This window comes from Globicephala melas, chromosome 3, assembly GCF_963455315.2.
Source record: "Globicephala melas chromosome 3, mGloMel1.2, whole genome shotgun sequence".
Taxonomy (NCBI): Eukaryota; Metazoa; Chordata; class Mammalia; order Artiodactyla; family Delphinidae; genus Globicephala; species Globicephala melas.
The window spans coordinates 168660794-168680945 of record NC_083316.1 but is presented as its reverse complement, the minus strand read 5'-3'; the positions used below and the strand labels follow the sequence as shown (position 1 = coordinate 168680945).

Here is a 20152-nt window from a genome sequence, read left to right as displayed (position 1 = left end):
ATGCTGTTCAATTAGGAACGGCGGGGGCGGGGCCTGGAGGACTAACCTCTCACCTGTAAGTAGGGGCTGGAGAACTGCCCAATCAAGTGTCAGGGAAGAATTTGGAAACCCGCCAATCAGGGCTGGAGTCCCGAACTCCGTCCAATCAGGGCGCGGGGCCCAGGGCACCGTCCAATTAGGGTCTGGGGCGGGCGCAATTTCGGCCCGTGTTGTCGTGGCTCTTGTACTTAAGCAGCGCTGGTGCGCACGCTGAGCTCGTGAGCACGCCGAGCTCTTGCGCGCTCGGCCCACGGTATCCTAGGTGTACGTTCCCCATCGCTCTCACCTACCCAAGTCTCGGGGCCGCTGGCGTGACGCCGGGGAGAGCTCAGAGCGAGGAGGAGATGGTGAGTGCCCGAGCTGGGGCCGGAGACCAGGAGGGGCTGGTTCCAACCGGCAAAGAACCCGCTGGAAGCTGACGGGGTCCCGCGTCTCCCTCCCCGCTCCCCCTGCTAGTCTCCACCCCAATAAGTCCTCCGCCCCGGGGTGGGGTCTTGGCGTCCTGTCCCGTCCCCACACGGGGGTCCCTCCCCGAGTCCTTGGCTGGGTGGGGTCGGAGGGAGGACAGGACTTGGGGAGGGCGGTTGGGGTGTCTGCAGGGGACCCACCCTGGACCTGACGGTTCTGCTTTCACTCTGGCCTCAGTTTTCAGTAAAGGTAAAATAACGGCTCCTTTCCCCCTCTCTTTCCACTTAGAGTAGTAAGTTCCTCAGGTCTGTTCTTGGTCTCCTGGCGCGGAGCGTGTTGTTTCGACTCGTGTTCTGGGAAGGGTCTCAGGAATGTCCTGTCTTCCACTGCAGTTGTGGGGAAAATGCAGAAAGTTCTGCGGAATTAATTGAAGAAAGCTCAGCTAAAGTTGGAGTGGAAATGGGTCTATAGGGAGAGCTCTCTGCGTCCCCCTCCCTCTCCCCAAGCTTCATCAATTACTCCAAACAGGTAGGGACCACCCTCTACATCTCCAACGGGAAGGCGCATCTTACTACCCAGCAGAAAGAAGAAAACCTCTCTGGGCCAGGACAGCCCAGGCACTGAGAAGCCTCCATATTTTGGACGCCCAGCTCCTCCAATGGACTCCTCGGTTATTACAGCCCCTCCAAACTACTCCTTTTCCCTATAATAGTAAGCGCCCCTTCATTATTCTCTGGGTTTGCCGGTGGTCCGTCATAGATTGCAATTACTCCCTCTATTGCTGAACTCACTTTTGCTGGTAAGATAAGTGGCTATTACACTGATAAACTTGACAGTACACTGAAATAAGGTCAACAAAGAGGTGGATTCATGTCTTTATAAAAATAATAGTGACTCTTCCATACAAGGTACAGAGTTCCTGACGCTGTGGTCCTGTTCCATTTCCTGTTAACACGTGGCATTCAGATTAATGAAAATTCTGTAAAATGTGACCTGTAAAAGCAACTAGTGTTCAATTCTGATTAATTTACAAACACTGTGTTACCATGAGGGTATTAGCTGATAACTGTTACCTGGGTTCTTGGAGCCCTTAATCAGTAGAAATTGATCAGGCCAGGTGAAGAGTTCAGGCAAGGCTTTATTGAGGTTCCTGCTACAGCACGAGGGAGCGAGAACAAGTAACTGGTGCCTTTGCTGGATGCAGGAGGAGGGGCGGGCTGGTCCCTTAAAGGGGGTGAGGGTGTGGGTAGGTGGGTGCGTGGGGCCGGAGGGGCGGCTTAGATGGTCTAGGCCATCCCCTTGGTGGTGCAGTGTGCGGGGATCATGCACAGGACTCTGCTTTTGCTCCCGTACCTCGGAAGTGGCAATTGGGTTTTGGCCTTTTTGTAGCTTGTTCTTAATTTGCCCCCACTGCGCATGCGTGCAGTTATTTTTAGTCCCTTAGCGTTTCTTTGCATCTGTTGCTGGAGGAGATGGCTGTCCAGGTGCAAGCACTGCAGCAAAGGGTCCCAGGTCCCAGCCTGCCTCAATACCTGTCTTCTGAAAGGAATAAGCAGGATCCAGTTATTAAAACCGTAAAAGTGCCCTAGAATTTCCCTCTATGTTATCCGTGAGCACAGGTGGAAGCAGGGATCCTGCAGGCTCCCATTCACACTCTGGGAGGAGGGGCTTTGTCTCCTGTAAATGGCCCACGGAGCTTGAAGCAGGGGCATCACCTGGGGTGGGGGACAAGCTGAGCGCAAAGCTGAGCCTGCGAGGGAGGTGAAGGGAGGTGCCCTGGGGTCTTGCTGCCCCCTCACCCCATGCAGGTGGCCTCCAGACCATGGAACTACCACAGGAGGAGCTGTCGATGCCATGATCATGAGGGGAGGGGACCCACTTCCAGTAGTGCTGGGGGTAGTGTGTCCTCTCTGAGGTGTGCTGTGCTTGCCGTGGGGCTGCTCTTAAATCGTGTGACTTTTGCATTAAGTTAATGATGCCAAAATAATCTTGGCTCTGTGCACCGATGCGGAACAGAAATATGGAGAGAGAGTTTTGAGGAAAAGAAAGAATAGCTGGATTCTTTGCCAGGCAAAGGGGGGAACACAGTAGGCTAGCGCCTCAAGAGCTGTGCCCCCTCCAGAGGGTAGAGAGAAGTTTTTTATACTCAGGACTCTCGGTCTGGGGTGGGTGATAAGGATCAAAGTTGTGAAGGTCTTGCATTTTTTTCTTGCATTATTTCAAAGTGGTCACAGCTGGCGTTAGGCAGCCTGGCAGCCGGGTCTGGTATCCCTGAAGTTATAGGCCTGTGAAATAAAGAGCGCTACAAGGGAGTGTAGGGGAGAAGAGTGCCAGGTGCAGAGTGTTAATTCATGTGGATTCCTAGAGTAATCAGCTTTGGGAAGGACAAGTCTAGCTACAGGTGTTTGTTAGTAGTAACAGCTACAGAATAACCAAGGTTGCTTATCTCTTTCAGGCCCGTTTGGCTGGTCTGTGCCTAAGCCCGTTTGCTTCTTTCTGTTTTGCTGCAACATTAATAATAACAATATAAACACCTGTGGACTCAGCCCCCAGGTGTACAGGTAGGCCCTGGTACCTGTTGGCATCTCCGCACCTCCTGTGCTTCTCCCACATCTTCTCTCCCTCCTGTTGCCAAGGTGACCTCTGTCCTGATTCTTTGTTATTATTCATACCTTTACCATCTCTTATCACCAAGCAGTGTGTCGTCTGATTTTGCCCCTTCAGTTTCCAGTAAGTGAACGTTAGTTCGTAAATCACCAGTAATGTCACACAGAAGTTTCTCTGGGGTTTCTCAGCCCCAGTCTGTTTCACACGTGCTGGTGTCTGAGGCTCAGCTCTCCCCATTGACTCATGTGTTCCAGTGCCTTTGCTGCCTGGGTTCTTCCAAGTGTTTTTTTTCTTTTTTTGACTGTACCATGGCTTGTGGGATCTTAGTTCCTGGGCCCCCTGCAGTAGAAGCGCAGAGCCCTAACCTCTGGATGTCCAGGGAATTCCCCAAGTGCATTTTTTGATTAGTTAGCAATGCTGCGACAGTCATTCTTCTTTTTATCTCCAAGTGCGAGATGCGACTTGAGTTTCTGCACTTCAGAGAAAAAAGCGTGGCTTCGTAGCTTATGGATAAGTTTAAATTTACTCAGAAAATGCTGGTCGTGTCTGGAGTGTATTCTTGCCCCGCTGTTTATTTCTTCCTTGTGGTCCCCATCGCTGAGTGACCTCAATAAATGTCCACCTCGAGTGGGAGCCGGGGTCTCTTTGTGGTTACGTAGGGTTCTTACCGGATGAGGGTGTGGTGGTTCATCTTCTGTGTGATGTGTTTATTTGTATGTTTATTGATTTCTTCAGTTTTCTTTAGATGCTCTGGGCATGAATCCTCTTTCGTTTGCAGGCACTGCCAATATTTTCTCCCCATGTGTGGTTTATCTTTTCATCCCCTTTATTCTGTGGTGAGTGAACTCAAGGTTAACAGGTCAATCTCCTCCTTTGTAGCTTCTTTTTTATTTTCTTTATATAAGAAAAATCTGTATACAGAAGTCGTGGGACACTTGCCTTTAACTTCTGAAAGTACTTCCCTGGCGGTCCAGTGGTAAAGACTCTGTGCTTCCACTGCAGGGGGTGCGGGTTCGATCCCTGGTCAGGAAACTAGGATCCCTAATGCCTCGGGCCTCGGCCAAAGAAAACCCCCCAAAATCTGCATTAAATGGATTATTATACATGACATTGACAGTGTTACCCACCCTCCTACCCCACCTCCCGTAGACAGCCGATTGTCCTGCGCTGGAGGAGATTCCTGCCCCATGTCCATTGTTTCCCCAGGTCTGTGAGTCCCTCCTCCTGCTAATGCTGTGTGGCCCCAGCTACTGTCCAGACTTAAATGCTTTGATGTGTTTTAGGGAAAGTTCTTCCACCTTGTTCTGTAGGAAACGTGGCTATTCTTAGACATTTGGCTCTCATTTCAGTTTTTAGAAGTCGTTTTTCATAAACAAAGCAAAAAACCAGACCTAGTTTTGGATGTAATGGAATTTTGTTAACACTCTGCATCTGTTTGGGAGAGTTGCTATCGTGATGGCATTGTGTCTCTTTTCCGAGAACACGTACTCTCTCTTTCTTTCTACATTGATGTCGTTCGGTAACACTTTATAATTTTCCCTTTATGATCGTTTCAGGGACTTCCCTGGCGGTCCAGCGGTTAAGACTCCGAGTTTCCATTGCAGGGGGCCCGGGTTTGATCTCTCGTCGGGGAACTAAGATCCCGCAAGCCAAGTGGTGCGGATGAAAAGAAAAAAAACATCATTTTATGTCCTTCATTAGAGATTGCCTTGGAAGAAACTACAGCTGTCCGCACTGTGTTGGTCTGTTTTACTTCCACACAGAACATTTCACTTCTGATACTTCTGGTCACCAGAGCTACAGGGGTTTCCCAGACCCAGCAATTCTGTGACACCAACCAGGTGTCCTACAACCCAACTCAGTTCTGACACCGTCCACCTGGAGACAGTGTCAGACCCCACAGGTTAAGGGCTCAGTCCCTAAGGACGGTCCCCCCACCTTAGATGCTAATCGAAGGTAGTTGGTCCCTACGTTGTCCACAACTTCTGTCTGACTTGGCTACAGATCAGAGTTTCCCATAACCCCCTTCTCAGGTTCAGTTAATTTGCTAGAGTGGCTCTCAGAACTCAGGGGAACATTTGCTTATGTTTACCAGTTGAGCGAAGCATATGATAAAAGATACACACGGACGTCCAGATGAAGAGATACACAGGGCGAGGTCTGGGAGCGTCCCGAGTGCAGGAGCTTCTGTGCCCCTGGACCTGGGGTGTGTCACCCTCCTGGTGTGGATGTGTTCACCTTGAAGCTCTCAGAACCCCCTGCTACTGGGATTTTAAGGAGGCTTCTTCACACAGGCGTGATCACTTATTCAGTGTTTCCAGCCCCTCTCCCCTCTCTGGAGGTTGGGGGGTGGGGCTAAAAAGCCCAAGCTTCCAATCATAGCGCAGCCTTTCTGCTGACCAGCCCCATCCCGGAGCCCACCCAGTTGCCTCCACAGAACGAAAGATGCTCCTGGTGCACTTATCGCTTAGGAATTTACAAGGGTTTTAAGAGCTCTGTGCCAGGAACCCGGGGTAGAGATCCCTATATAAATTTGGTATTATTTCCCAGACATAGTTTAGGAGTTAAAATTTCTAACAAATTGAAAAGGTGCCATTAAAGTTAGTTTTAATGGTCTAGGTTATCCTCTCAAAATGTCTTTTAGCTGCTGTTACTAGTGATTCACAATGCACCAAGATCTGTTTTTGTATCGCATTTCTGGAAACTTACCAAAACCCCTGTACTCTGATTATAAGCTTATTCTCTGGTTCCACTTCTTTGTGGATCTTCCATATGTAATACTTAGAGTTATTTCATGTTGGACTGTATTTGATTTACAGTGTGATAGTTTCAGATGTACAGCAAAGTGATTCAGTTACACATATACATATATCTATTCTTTTTCAGTTTCTTTTCCCATTTATTATGGAATATATATTTTTAAATTTTATTATTTTTGGCTGCGTTGGGTCTTCGTTGCTCCACGGCATGTGGGATCTTCCCGGAGCAGGGCTCGAACCCGTGTCCCCTGCATTGGCAAGCAGATTCTTAACCACTGCGCCACCAGGGAAGCCCTATTATGGAATATTGAGTAGAGTTCCCGGTGGTCTTGTTGGTTATCTATTTTATATATAGTAGTGTGTGTATTTTTTAAAATTAATTTTTATTGGACTATAGTTGCTTTACATTGTTGTGTTAGAGTACTGTGTGTATGTTAATCCCAAGCTCCTAATTTATCCCACCCCCCAGGTTTACCCTTTGTAACCACAAGTTCGCTTTTGAAATCTGTGAGTTTGTTTCTGTTTTGTAAATAAGTTCATTTGTATCATTTTTTTCAAATAAGATCCAACATATGAGTGTTATCATATATTTGTCTTTCTCTGTTTGACTTACTTCACTTAGTATGACAATCTCTAGGTCCATCCATGTTGCTGCAAATGGCATTATTTCATTCTTGTTAATGGCTGAAAAATTACATTGTATATAGGTACCACATCTTTGTCCATTCATCTGTTGATGGACATTTAGGTTGCTTGCATGTCTTGGCCATTGTAAACAGTACTTCAGTGAACACTGTGGTGACGTATTCTTTCGAAGCATGGTTTTCTACAGATATATGCCCAAGAGTAGGATTGCTGGATCATGTGCTAGCTCTATTTTAAGTTTTTTAAGGAACCTCCATGCTGTTCTCTATAGTGGCTGTACAGGTTTACATTAACACCAACAGGGTAGGAGGCTTCCCTTTTTTCCACACCCTCTCCAGCATTTATTATTTGTAGACTTTTTTTTTTTTTTTTTTTGGCAGTACACGGGCCTCTCACTGTTGTGGCCTCTCCTTTTGCGGAGCACAGGCTCCGGTCGCGCAGGCTCAGCAGCCATGGCTCACGGGCCTAGCAGCTCTGCGGCATGTGGGATCTTCCCAGACCGGGGCACAAACCTGTGTCCCCTGCATCGGCTGGCGGACTCTCAACCACTGCGCCACCAGGGAAGCCCTATTTGTAGACTTTTTGATGATGGCTATTCTGACTGGTGTGAGGTGGTATCTCGTAGTTTTGATTTGTATTTCTTTAATAATTAGCGATGTTGAGCATCTTTTCATGTGCCTCTGGCCATCTGTATGTCTTCTTTGGAGAAATGTCTATTTAGGTCTGCCAATTTTTTTAAAGATTTTTTTTTTTTTTGATGTGAACCATTTGTAAAGTCTTTATTGAATTTGTTACAATATTGCTTCTGTTTTATGCCTTGGTTTTTTTGGCCACGAGGCATGTGGTTTCTTAGCTTCCCGATCAGGGATCGAACCCACCCCATACATTGGAAGGCGAGGTCTTAACCAGTGGACTGCCAGGGAAGTCCCTTTCTGCCTATGTTTTGATTGGGTGTTTGTTTTTTTGGATATTGAGCTGCATGAGCTGTTCGTAAATATTGGCGATTAATCCCTTGTTGGTTGCATCGTTTCTAAATATTTTCTCCCATTCTGTGGGTTGTCTTTTTGTTTATGGTTTTCTTTGCTGTGGAAAAGGTTTTGAGTTTAATGAGGTCCCATATGTTTATTTTTGTCTTTATTTTCATTACTGTAGGAGATGGATCAAAAATACGGTTGCGATTTATGTCAAAGAGTGTTCTGCCTATGCTTTCCTCTAAGAGTTTTATAGTGTCCGGACTTACATTTAGGTCTTTAATCCATTTTGAGTTTATTTTTGTGTATGTTGTTAGAGATTGTTCTAATTTCATTCTTTTACATGCAGCTGTCCAGTTTTCCCAGCACCACTTACTGAAGAGACTGTTTCCTCCATTGTATATTCTTGCCTCCTTTATTGTACGTTAATTGACCATAGGTGCGTGGGTTTATCTCTGGGCTTTCTGTCCCGTTCCATTGATCTATATTTCTGTTTTTGCGTCAGTAACACACTGTCTTGATCACAGTAGCTCCGTAGTATAGTCTGAAGTTAGGGAGCCTGATTCCTCCAGCTCCGTTCTTTGTTGACCCAAAGATTGCTTTGGCTCTTTGGGGGTCTTCTGTGTTTCCATACAAATTAAAAAATTTTTTGTTCTAGTTCTGTGAAAAATGCCATTGGTAATTTGATAGGGCTTGCATTGAATCTGTAGATAGTCTTGGGTAGTATAGTCATTTTGACAATATTGATTCTGTCAATCCAAGAAAATGGTATGTTTTTCCATCTGTTTGTGTCATGTTCAGTTTCTTTCATCAGCATATCATAGTTTTCAGAATACAGGTCTTTGCTTCCTTAGGTAGGTTTATTCCTAGGTATTTTATTCTTTTTGATGTGATGGTAAATGGAACTGTTTCCTTAATTTCTCTTTCTGATCTTTTGTTGTTAGTGTATAGGCATGCAACAGGTTTCTGTGTATTAATTTTGTATCCTGCAACTTTACTGAATTCCTTGATGAGCTCTAGTAGTTTTCTGCAGCATCTTTATGGTTTTCAATGTATAGAATCATGTCATCTGCAAAGAGTGACAGTTTTACTTTTTCTTTTATTTCATTTTCTTCTCTGATTGTCATGGCCAGAACTTCCAAAACTATGCTGAGTAAAAGTGGCGAGAGTGGACATCCTTGTCTTGTTCCTGATCTTAGAGGAAATGCTTTCAGCTTTTCACCATTGAGTGTGATGTTAGTTGTGGATTTGTCATATATGGACTCATTATGTTGAGGTATGTTCCCTCTATGCCCACTCTCTGGAGAGTTTTTATCATAAATCGGTTTTGAATTTTGTTAAAAACCTTTTCTCTATCGAGATGATCAGATGGTTAAAGTGGTGTATCACAGTGATCGATCTGCAGATATTGAAGAATCCTTATATCCCTGGGGTAAATCCCACTTGATCATGGTGTATGATCCTTTTAATGTATTGTTGGATTTGGTTTGCTAGTATTTTTTTTTTTTTGGCCATGCTGCATGGCTTATGGGGTTTTAGTTCCCTGACCAGAGATCGAACCCTGACCCTCAGTAGTGAGAGCATGGAGTCCTAACCCCTGGACCGCCAGGGAATTCCCACGGTTTGCTAGTATTTTGTTGAGGATTTTTGCGTGTGTGTTCACCAGTGATATTGGACTACAATTTTCTTTTTGTTGTGGTATCTTTGTCTGGTTTTGGTATCAGAGTGATGGTGGCCTCATAAAATGAGTTTGGGAGTGTTCCTTCCTTTGCAGTGTTTTGGAATAGTTTCAGAAGCATAGGCATTAACGCTTCTCTAAGTGTTTGATAGAATTCACCTGTGAAACAGTCTTGTCCTGGACTTCCGTTTGTTGGGAGTTTTTAAATCACAGTTTCAATTTCAGTACTTGTGATTTTTCTCTTCATATTTTCTATTTCTTCCTAGTTCAGTCTTGGGAGATTGTACTTTCCTAAGAATTTGTCCATTTCTTCTAGGTTATCCATTTTATTGGCATATAGTTGCTTGTAGTAGTCTCTTATGATCCTTTGTATTTCTGTGGTGTCTGTTTTAACTTCTCCATTTGCATTTCTAGTTTTTTTGATTTGAGCCCTCTCCATTTTTTTCTGGATGAGTCTGGCTAAAGGTTTATCAGTTTTGTTGTTTATCTTTTTAAAGAACCGGCTTTTAGTCTCATTGATCTTTTCTATTACTTTGTCTCTAATTTCATTCATTTCTGCTCTGATCTTGATGATTTCTTTCCTTCTACTAAGTTTGGGTTTTGTTTGTTTTTCTTTCTCTAGTTGCTTGAGGTGTAAGGTTAGGTTGTTTATTTGATATTTTTCTTGTTTCCTGAGGCACAACTGTATTGCTATAAACTTCCTTCTTAGAACTCTTTTTGCTGCGTCCTGGAGGTTTTGAATCATGTTTTCGTTTTCATTTGTCTCTAGGTATTTTCGATTTCTGCTTTGACTTCTTCAGTGATCCATTGGTTGTTCAGTAGCATATTTAGCCTGTATGTGTTTGTGTCTTTTACAGATTTTTCTTGTTGAATTATAATCTCATAGCATTGTGATCAGAAAAGATGCTTGATATGATTTCAGTTTCATAAATTTACCGAGACTTGCTTTGTGGCTCAGCATGTATTCTATTTTGGAGAATGTTCCATGTACACTTGAGAAGAATCTGTATTCTGCTGCTTCTGGTTGGAATGCTCTATAAATATCAATTAAGTCCATCAGATCTAGGGACTTCCATGGTGGCGCAGTGGTTAAGAATCTGCCTGCCAATTCAGGGGACATGGGTTTGAGCCCTGGTCTGGGAAGATCCCACATGCTGCAGAGCAACTAAGCCCATGCGCCACAACTACTGAGCCTGTGCTCTAGAACCTGTGAGCCACAACTACTGAGCCTGCGTGCCACAACTACTGAAGCCCCCACGCCTAGAGCCTGTGCTCCACAACAAGAGAAGCTACTGCAATGAGAAGCCTGTGCACCACAATCAAGAGTAACCCCCGCTCGCTGCAACTAAAGAAAGTCCACATGCAGCAATGAAGTACCAAAAATAAATAAATAAGCATTAAAAAGACTCAATGTATAAATAAATAAAAAATAAATAAGTCCATCTGGTGTAACATGTCATTTAAGACCTATGTTTCCTTATTGGTTTTCTGTCTGGATGATCTGTCCATTGATGAAAGTGGGGTGTTAAGTTTCCCCAGTATTATTGAGTTACTGTGAATTTCTCCTTTGATGGCTGTTAGCATTTGCCTTATATATTGAGGTGCTCCTCTGTTGTATGCGTATATATTTACGATTGTTATATCTTCTTCTTGGATTGATCCCTTGATCATTATGTAGTGTCTTTCTTTGTCTCTTGTAACAGCTTTTATTTTCATGTCTGTTCCGTCCGATATGAGTATTGCTACTGAGCTTTTATTTGATTTCCATTTGTGTGGAATACCTTTTTACATCCCTTCACTTTCAGTCTGTATGTGTCCCTAGATATGAAGTGGGTCTTTTTTAGACAGCATATGTACAAGTCTTGTTTTTGTATCCATTCAGCCAGTCTATGTCTTTTGGTTAGAGTATTTAATCCATTTATGTTTAAGGTAATTATTGATTTGTATGTTCTTATTGCCATTTTGTTAATCGTTTTGGATTTGGTTTTGTAGGATTTTTTTCTCTTGTGATTTGATGACTGACTTTAGTGTTGTATTTGGATTCTTTTGTGTGTGTGTATGTATTGTAGATTTTCGGTTTGAGGTTATCATGGAATTATGATATAGCAGTCTATATACATACAAGATTGTTTTCAGTTGTTGGTCTTTTAATTTCGAATGCACTTCCAGTATCCTGTATTTGTACTTTCCTCTTCTCACGATTGCTGGTTTTGATATTATATTTGTATGTGGATGATTTCCTACCTCTGCTGTATGTTTGCCTTTAGTGGTGAGCTTTCCCATTTGTAATTTTCTTGTTTGTAGTTTTGGCCTTTTCTTTTCCACCTAGAGAAGTTTCTTTAGCATTTGTTGTCAAGCTAGTTTGGTGGTGCTGAATTCTCTTAGCTTTTGTTTCTTTGCAAAGCTTCTGTTTCTTCATTGAATCTGAATGAGAGCCTTGCTGAGTAGGGTATTGTTGGTTGTAGGTTTTTCCCTTTCATAACTTTAAATATATTGTGCCACTTTCTTTGGGCCTGTAGCGTTTCTGTTGGAAAATCACCCTATCACCTTATGGGGATTCCCTTTTATGTTATTTGTTGCTTTTCCCTTGTTACTTTTAGTATTTTCTTTCTGTCTTTAATTTTTGTAAGTTAATAAAATCTTTATTTATGTATTTGGCTGTGCTGGGTCTTATTTGTGGCACGCAGGATCTTCAGTCTTTGTTGTGGCATGTGGAATTTTGAGTTGCAGCATGCAGCATCTTTTATTGTGGCATGCAAACTCTTAGTTGTGGCATGCAAACCCTTAGTGCGGCATGTGAACTCTCAGTTGTGGCATGTAGGATCTAGTTCCCTGACGAGGGATGGAACCTGGGCCCCCTGCATTGGGAGCGTGCAGTCTTCTCCACTGGACCACCAGGGAAGTCCCAGTTTTTGTAAATTTGATTAATATGTGCCTTGGCTTGTTCCTCCTTGGGTTTATCCTGCCTGGACTCTCTGTGCTTCCTTTCTTGTGATAAGGAAGTTTTCAGCTATTATTTCTTCGAATATTTCCTCGGGTCCTTTCTTATCCTTCTGGGACCCCTATAATGTGAACAAATTTTGGTGTGTTTAATGTTGTTCTAGAGGGCCTCTTAGACTGTCATTATTTCTTTTCATTCTTTTTTCTTTATTCTGTTTCAGGGTAGTGATTTCCATTATTCTGTCTTCCAGCTCACTTATCTGTTTTTCTGCCTCACTTATTCTGCTATTGTTTCCTTCTAGTGTATTTTTCATTTCAGTTATTGTATTGTTCATTTCTGTTTGTTGTTTAGATCCTCTAGGTCTTTGTTAACCATTTCTTGTATTTTCTTGGTCTGTGCCTCCATTCTTTTTCCGAGATCTTGGATCATCTTTACTGTCATTACTCTGATTCTTTTTTGGGTAAATTGCTTATCTCCACTTTACTTAGTTGTTCTTCTGGGCTTTTATCTTGTTCCTTCGTCTGGGACATATTCCTCTGCTGTCTAATTTTGTCTAACTTTCTGTGATTGTGGTTTCCATTCCACAGGCTGCAAGATTGTAGTTCTATTTTAAATTAATTAATTAATTTTATTTTTGGCTGCATTGAGTCTTCATTGCTGCACATGGGCTTTCTCTAGTTGTGGCGAGCAGGGGCTACTCTTCGTTGTGCGCGGGCTTCTCATTGCGGTGGCTCCTCTTGTTGCGGAGCATGGGCTCTAGGTGCGTGAGCTTCAGTAGTTGTGGCACTCGGTCTCAGTAGGTGCGCAGGCTCTAGAGTGCAGGCTCAGTAGTTGTGGCACATGGGCTTAGTTCCTCTGCGGCATGTGGGATCTTCCTGGATCAGGGCTCGAACCTGTGTCCCCTGCATTGGCAGGCAGATTCTCAACCACTGCGCCACCAGGGAAGCCCGGGATTGTAGTTCTTGATTCAGGTGTCTGCCCCCTGGTGGGTGAGACTGGCGAAGGGCTTGTGCTGGCTTCCTGGTAGGAGGGACTGGTTTCTGCGCACTGGTGGGTATAGCTGGGTCTTGTCCCTCTGGTTGGCAGGGCGTGTCAAGGGGTGTGTTTAGTAGGAAGCTGTAGGATCAGGAAGACATTAGGCAGCCTGTCTTCGGATGGGCAGGGCTGTGTTCCCGCCCTGTTGGTTTTTTGGCCTGAGGCATCCCAGCACTGGAGCCTACAGGCTGTTGGGTGGGGCTGGGTCTTAGTGAGAACAGCTTGGCCTCCAGGCGGTCTCACGCCAATGAGCACTTCCCAGAACTTACACTGCCAGTGTCTCTGTCCCCACAGTGAGCCACAGCCGCCCGCCTCCCCCCCCCCCCCACCTCCACGGGACATCCTCCAACATCAGCAGGTAGGTCTGGCCCAGGCCCTTATGAGGTCACTGCTTTTCCTCCCGCGTCCTGGTGTGCTCGAGACCTTGTGTGCCTCCTGCAAGAGTAGGGCTTCTGTTTCCCCCAGTCGTGTGGAATTTGCTGATCAAACCCCAGTGGCCTTCAAGCCCAGCTGGTTTGGGCACTCACCCTCCCGATGCCAGACTCCCTGGCTGGGGAGACGGATGTGGGGCTCAGAACTTTAACTCCTGTGTGCGAACCTTTCCAGTGTAAATATTTTCTAGTTTGTGGGTTGCCCAGCCGGTGGGGATGGAGTTTGATTTCATCGTGATTGTGCCCCTCCTACTGTCTCTTTGTGGCTTCTTCTTTGTCTTTAGATGTAGGGTAACTTTTTTGGTAGCTTCCGGCAGTTTTTGGTCAGTTGTTTTTCAGCAGTTAGTTGTGATTTTGGTATTTTCATGAGGGGGGCGAACTCAACGTCCTTCCACTCTGCCATCTTCTCTCCAAGCCCCCACTTCATAGGATTTAATTGTCAAATATACTGTCTGTAGAAAATGCATAAGCCATTGCGGGACCCACCTAAACCTACTAAAGTGGACATCCACAGAAGGACGGCCAGGCCAAGGCCTGGATGAATCCCTCACACCAGCCCCTGCTCAACATGACTCCTAGACAGGCCTCCTCTGTCGGGTGAGTGACAAGTGTGTGCCTCCCTGGGTCACTGTGTTTTAATTCTGTGTGCTTTCTTTGGAGTGCAAATGGCATTCTGTCAGTTTTCCATTACCCAGTGCTGTTAGCTGCCCCTGGGATGGCAGTCTGGTCACTTTTGCTAGTCTGTAGGGCCCTGTGATGGGGCTGCACCCTGTTCATTTCTTGATTCTACTGCTAGTAGCCACTTGGGTGGCCTCGAGGGATTTCTGCTATGACATGTGCTTCTGAAAACTTTGGAAATCGTATACACTTGGATGTCTCGGCCTCATCTTCTCCAAATTGCCCATACTAGACCCCTGTTTCTCAGCCCCCAAACATCTTCTCTTCTGTTCTATGGTTGCCCTATAGGACGGGGATCAACCCTGTCCCCCACCCAAGATGGGCTTGGTTGTCAAGATGATGCCATTTGCACCAAGAGGATCAGAAGATAGTTGGTAATGTGGGGAGATGGACGCAGGTGTACGCTCTTGCAGGAGGCCAGAGGAAGAGCTGGTGGGGCCTCCGTCGTGGCTGGGCGTTTATGAGGTTTGATCTTCCCACGCACAGGACACATGGCACTCGTGGGCCTCCTTATCCATTCGCATAGACCGGGCCGGGCAGGGAAGAGGGTGGGGCTCTGGAAGTTCTTCCTAGTCAGACCACAGATCCCATCACGAATGGATCCAGCCTCTTTACTGTAATTCACCTCCGATGTTTGGTTGAAGACTGACACACCTCATCTCATCTAATCGAATATGAACTTGTCTGAGTGTGAAGCTTAGAAGCCTAGTGCCCAAGCAGTGTAATGTAGTTGAGACAGCAGACGTTGGAAGAGTGTTGGAATCCGCTTAATCCCAGGGCATTGGAGAGGGGCGGGAGACACCCTGGGGGCTTCCGGGCTCTGTCCAGCTATTCCTGCCATGCTTTTGTGCAGCCTCGCCAGGGCTGTCTACCCACATGCAGTGAAAGGCCCCTTCAGGGAAACTGCCCCTGCCCTGGCTGGGCAACGAATAGTCCTCAGCCAGGCGGTCAGCAGCTCCACGGAAAGCATCTAAACACAAGGCATCTGCTGCACGTGGCTCGAGTATTGGGGTATTTCCTGAGTGCCACCTGGGCTGTGGGCCCACAAGACCATCGTCACGTGGGAGGTGCCGGGGCTCTGGCTCACCTCTGTCCTGCCAGCACCAGTTCAGGAAGGAGGCCTGTGTGGTGCTGCAGGCACAGCCCAAGGCATCAGGGCAGCTGGGGGCCAGCAGCCCGGTCTCAGGGCCGGGAGGGCCTCGGCTCCAGCAGGGCCCAGGGAGTGGCCGTCGTGGTGCGCCACTGCTCTGTATTGCTAGGAGGGCTACCAGATGCCCGTGGGCAGTTAAAGGCGCATGGTAAATTGGGCCTGCCGGCCTACAGAACCTTGGACGTGTGAGATGGTGGTGTGTTTGTTCCAGTGGATGAACCTACACTGACATGTCGTCACCACCCACAGTCCACAGCTGACTTTGCATGTATGTTCTGTGGGTCTAGATGAAGATGCGTCCACCTTTATAGTGTCCTGCGAAACACGTTCGCTGCCCTAAAAAATGCCCTGTGCGCCTCCTAGTCACCCCTCCCCCAACCCCGATCCCCGGCAACCACTGGTCCTTTTACTGCCATCTCCACAGTCTTGTCTTTTCAAACAGATTTAGAAAAATCTTTTGATATGCTGTGATTTTTCTTCTTTAGACCATTGAAGTGATTTTTAAAAATTATTTATTTTTATGATATTTTGCTGTGTTGGGTCTTAGTTGCCGTATGTGGGATCTTCGTTGTGGCATGTGGGATCGTTCGTTGCAGCGCATGGGCTTGTCTCTAGTTGCGGCCCACGGGCTCTCTAGTTGTGGTGCATAGGATCCAGAGCGCATGGGCTCTGTAGTTTGCAGCATGCTGGCTCTCTAGTTGAGGCACGCGGGCTCAGTAGTTGTGGTGCCTGGGCTTAGTTGCCCTGTGTCATGTGGGATCTTAGTTCCCTCACCAGGGATCAAACCCATGTCCCCTGCATTGGAAGGTGGATTCTTAGCCACTGGTCCATCCAGGAAGTCCCCTGAAGTGATTCTTGAATGTTGAGCCAACCTTGCATACCTGGCATAAATACCACTTGCTTATGGTGTATAATTCTTCTATATTACTGGCTTCAGTTTGTTAATATTATTATTATTTTTCCCGGTACGCGGGCCTCTCACTGTTGTGGCCTCTCCCGTTGCATAGCACAGGCTCCGGATGCACAGGCTCAGCAGACATAGCTCACGGGCCCAGCTGCTCCGCGGCATCTTCCTGGACTGGGGCACGAACCCGTGTCCCCTGCATTGGCAGGCAGACTCTCAACCACTGCGCCACCAGGGAAGCCCAATTTTGTTAATATTTTAAAAAAATATTTATTTATTTATTTTGACTGCACTGGGTCTTAGCTGTGGCTTGTGGGATCTTCAATGAGGCATGCGGTCTTCTTAGTTGCGGCGGGCAAACTCTTAGTTGCGGCATGTGGGATCTAGTTCCTCGACCAGGGATCAAACCTGGGCCCCCCATGGAGTCTTACCCAATGGACTACCAGGGAAATCCCCAGTTTGTTAATACTTTGTTTGTGACTTTTACATCACTGTTTATGAGAGAGACTGATCTGTAGTTTCCTAGTCATGTCCCTGTCTGGTTTTGTTATTATGGAAATGCTTACCTCATATAATGAGTTAGTACACATTCCCTCTGCTTCTGTCCTCTGAAACTAATTGTAGAGAATTAATTTCGTCCTTAAATGTTAGGTAGAATTCACCAGTGAACCCATCTGGATCTGGTGTTTTCTGCTTTGGAAGGTTAGTAATTATATTATTTTTTACTTTACTTTTTTACTGAAGTATAGTTGATTTACAATAGTGTGTTAGTTTCAGGTGTACAGCACAGCGATTCAGTTTTATACACACACACGCACACATATCTTTTTCAGATTCTTTACTCTTACAGATTGTTACAAAATATTGAGTATAGTTCCCTGTGCTATACAGTAGGTCCTTGTTGGTTATCTATTTTATATATAATAGTGTGTATATGTTAATCCCAACTTCCTAATGTATCCCTCTGTCCATGCCCCTTTCTCCTTTGGTAACCATAAGTTTGTTTCCTATGTCTGTGAGTCTCTTTCTATTTTGGAAATAAGTTCATTTGTATATTTTATTTTCTTTTATTTATTTACTGTTTTAGATTCTACATATAAGCGGTATATGATATTTGTCTTTCTCTGGTTTACTTCACTTAGTATGACTATCTCTAGGTCCATCCATGTTGCTGCAAATGGCATTATTTCATTCTTTTTTATGGCTGAGTAATATTCCATTGTATGTGTACCACATCTTCTTTATCCAGTCATCTGTTGATAGAAATTTAGGTTGCTTCCATGTCTTGGCTATTGTAAATAGTGCTGCTGTGAACATTGGGATGTATGTATCTTTTTGAGTTACCGTTTTGTCCAGATGTATGCCCAGTAGTGGGATTGCTGGATCATATGGTAATTCTGTTTTCAGTTTTTTAAGGACCCTCCATACTGTTTTCCATAGTGGCTGCACCAACTTACATTGCCACCAACAGTGTAGCAAGGTTCCTGGAAGGTTACTGATTGTTCATTCAGTTTCTTTCATAGATATAGGGCTATTCAGATTATCTGTTTCTTCTTGTGTGAGTTCTTGCAGGCTGTGTCTTTCAAGAAATAGGGCCATTCCATCGAGGTTATTAAATTTGTGGGTATAGTTATTCATAGTATTCCATTATTACCCTTTCAACATCCATAAGACATGTAATGATATCACCTAGTTCTTTGCTGATAGTAATAATTTCTGTCTTCTCTATTTTTTTCCTAGTTAGTGTATGATTTTATTGATCTTTTCAGAGAGCCAGCTTTTGGTTTACTTGATATTCTCTACCAATTTCTTGTTTTAAATTTTATTGATTTCTGCTCCAAATTTTAGTATTTTTTTCTTCTGATTACTTTAGATTTAATTTGCCCTTTTTCTAGTTTCTTAAGGTAGAGGTTTAGATTATTGATTTTTAAAAAAATTTTTTTTATTATTTTTTTTTGTGGTATGCAGGCATCTCACTGTTGTGGCCTCTCCCATTGCGGAGCACAGGCTCCGAACGCGCAAGCTCAGCGGCCATGGCTCACGGGCCCAGCCGCTCCGCGGCATATGGGATCTTCCCAGACCGGGGCACGAACCCGTGTCCCCTGCGTCGGCAGGTGGACTCTCAACCACTGTGCCACCAGGGAAGCCCGCCAGGCAGATTCTTAACCACTGGGCAGGTGGTTCTTAACCACTGAGCCACCAGGGAAGCCCTGCATCCCTCAAATTCTGATAAGTGTTATTTTCGTTTTCATTAAGTTCAAAATATTTTTTATTTCTCTGGAGATTTCTTCTTTGATCCATTTGTTATTTGGAAGTTTGTTGTTTACAAGTACTTGGAGGACTTTCCAGCTACCTTTACGTTATTTCCAGTTTAATTCCACTGTGGCCTAAGAGCATCCAGTGTGATTTCTCCTTTTAAATTCATTAAGGTTTGTTTCATGGCCCAAGATATGGTGTTTGTTGGTGATGGTCCCGTGTGCACTTGAGAGGATCTGTGTGCTGCTGTCTTTGGATGACGTCGTCCATAGTTGTGAATTATATCCAGTTGTGGATGGTACTGTTGAGTTCATTTATCTTCTTACTCACTTTTTGCCTCCAGCATCTGTCATTTCTGATAGAGATATATTGAAGTCTCTAACTTAAATAGTGGATTCATCCATTTCTCGATGCAGTCATATCAGTTTTTGTCTCTAGCATGTGGACTCTGTTGTTAGGTGCACACGCACTAAGGGTTGTTATGTCTTCTTGGAGAATCGATGCCTTTATCATCATGTCGTGCCTCTCTTTATCTCTGAGAATTTTCCTTCCTCTGAAATCTGCTCTATGTGAAATACAACTACTCAAGTTTTGTGTTTTTTCGTTTTTCGTTTTTTTTTTGTTTTTTTTCCGGCTGTGTTGGGTCTTAGTTGCTGTGTGCAGGCTTTCTCTAGTTGAGGTGAGCGGGGGTTGCTCTTCGTTGCAGTGCACGGGCTTCTTACTGCGGTGGCTTCTCTTGTAGCGGAGCATGGACTCAGGCATGTGGGCTTCAGTAGTTGTGGCACGCAGGCTCAGTAGTTGTGGCTCGCGGGCTCTAGAGCACAGGCTCAGTAGTTGTGGTGTACAGGCTTAGCTGCTCCACGGTATGTGGTATCTTCCAGGACCAGGGTGCGAACCCATGGCCCCTGCATTGGCAGGGGGATTCTTAACCACTGCACCACCAGGGAAGCCCCTGCCCTCTCCTATTTATCACCAAAGAGTGTTTGGTGTAATTTTGCTTCTTTCGAACTTTTAATCAATGGGTATTCCCAGTAATACACTACTGATATCATATTGAAAATGTTTTCTGTCTTTGCCCCGTCTGTTTCACGCAAGCTGGTATCTGAACCTGTGAGTCATCTGATTAACTCATCCATTTGCTCTTGGGGCCTCTGTTGTTTCAGGGGTGTGTGCGTGTGTGTGTTCAGCAGTGCAATTGCAGTCTTGTTTTTATCCTTTTTTTTTTTTTGGCTGTGCTGCGCAGCTTGTGGGATCTTACTCCCCCGATCAGGGATCAAACCTGGGCCCCCTGCAGTGGAAGCGTGAAGTCTTAACCACTGGACCGCCAGGGAAGTCCCAATTGTTTTTATCCTTAACTGCAAATACATCAGAAATTTGCTTCACGTTGGGGAGAAATCGGTGCATTGTAGATTATGCATCTACAGGTCCCTCAAGGATTTCACACTGTGGCAGTGCCACCTGGGGAGTCGACACCCGAATTGAGCTTGACCTTCATGGCAGAGATGTGGTGCTCCTACCTGTTGGCCTTGAGAATGGGGCCAGAAGCCAGGGGTCAAAGGACTGACCCTCACCCATGTTGACATTCTTCAAGATGAGGGGCCACTTACCCTGGCTTCACAGCAAATGAACAGCAGTAGAGAAAACGAGGAA

General features: G+C 45.1%; 1 long non-coding RNA gene across 1 annotated transcript in view; it reads left to right on the top strand.

Moving 5' to 3' along the window:
- Positions 1-228: 228 nt before the first annotated feature.
- LOC115846675 (uncharacterized) overlaps positions 229-20152 on the top strand; it is a 57127-nt gene continuing 37203 nt past the window's right edge. The window contains exon 1 of the long non-coding RNA XR_011377359.1: positions 229-386. This is a non-coding gene — a long non-coding RNA (uncharacterized lncRNA). The remainder of the gene's footprint in view (positions 387-20152) is intronic.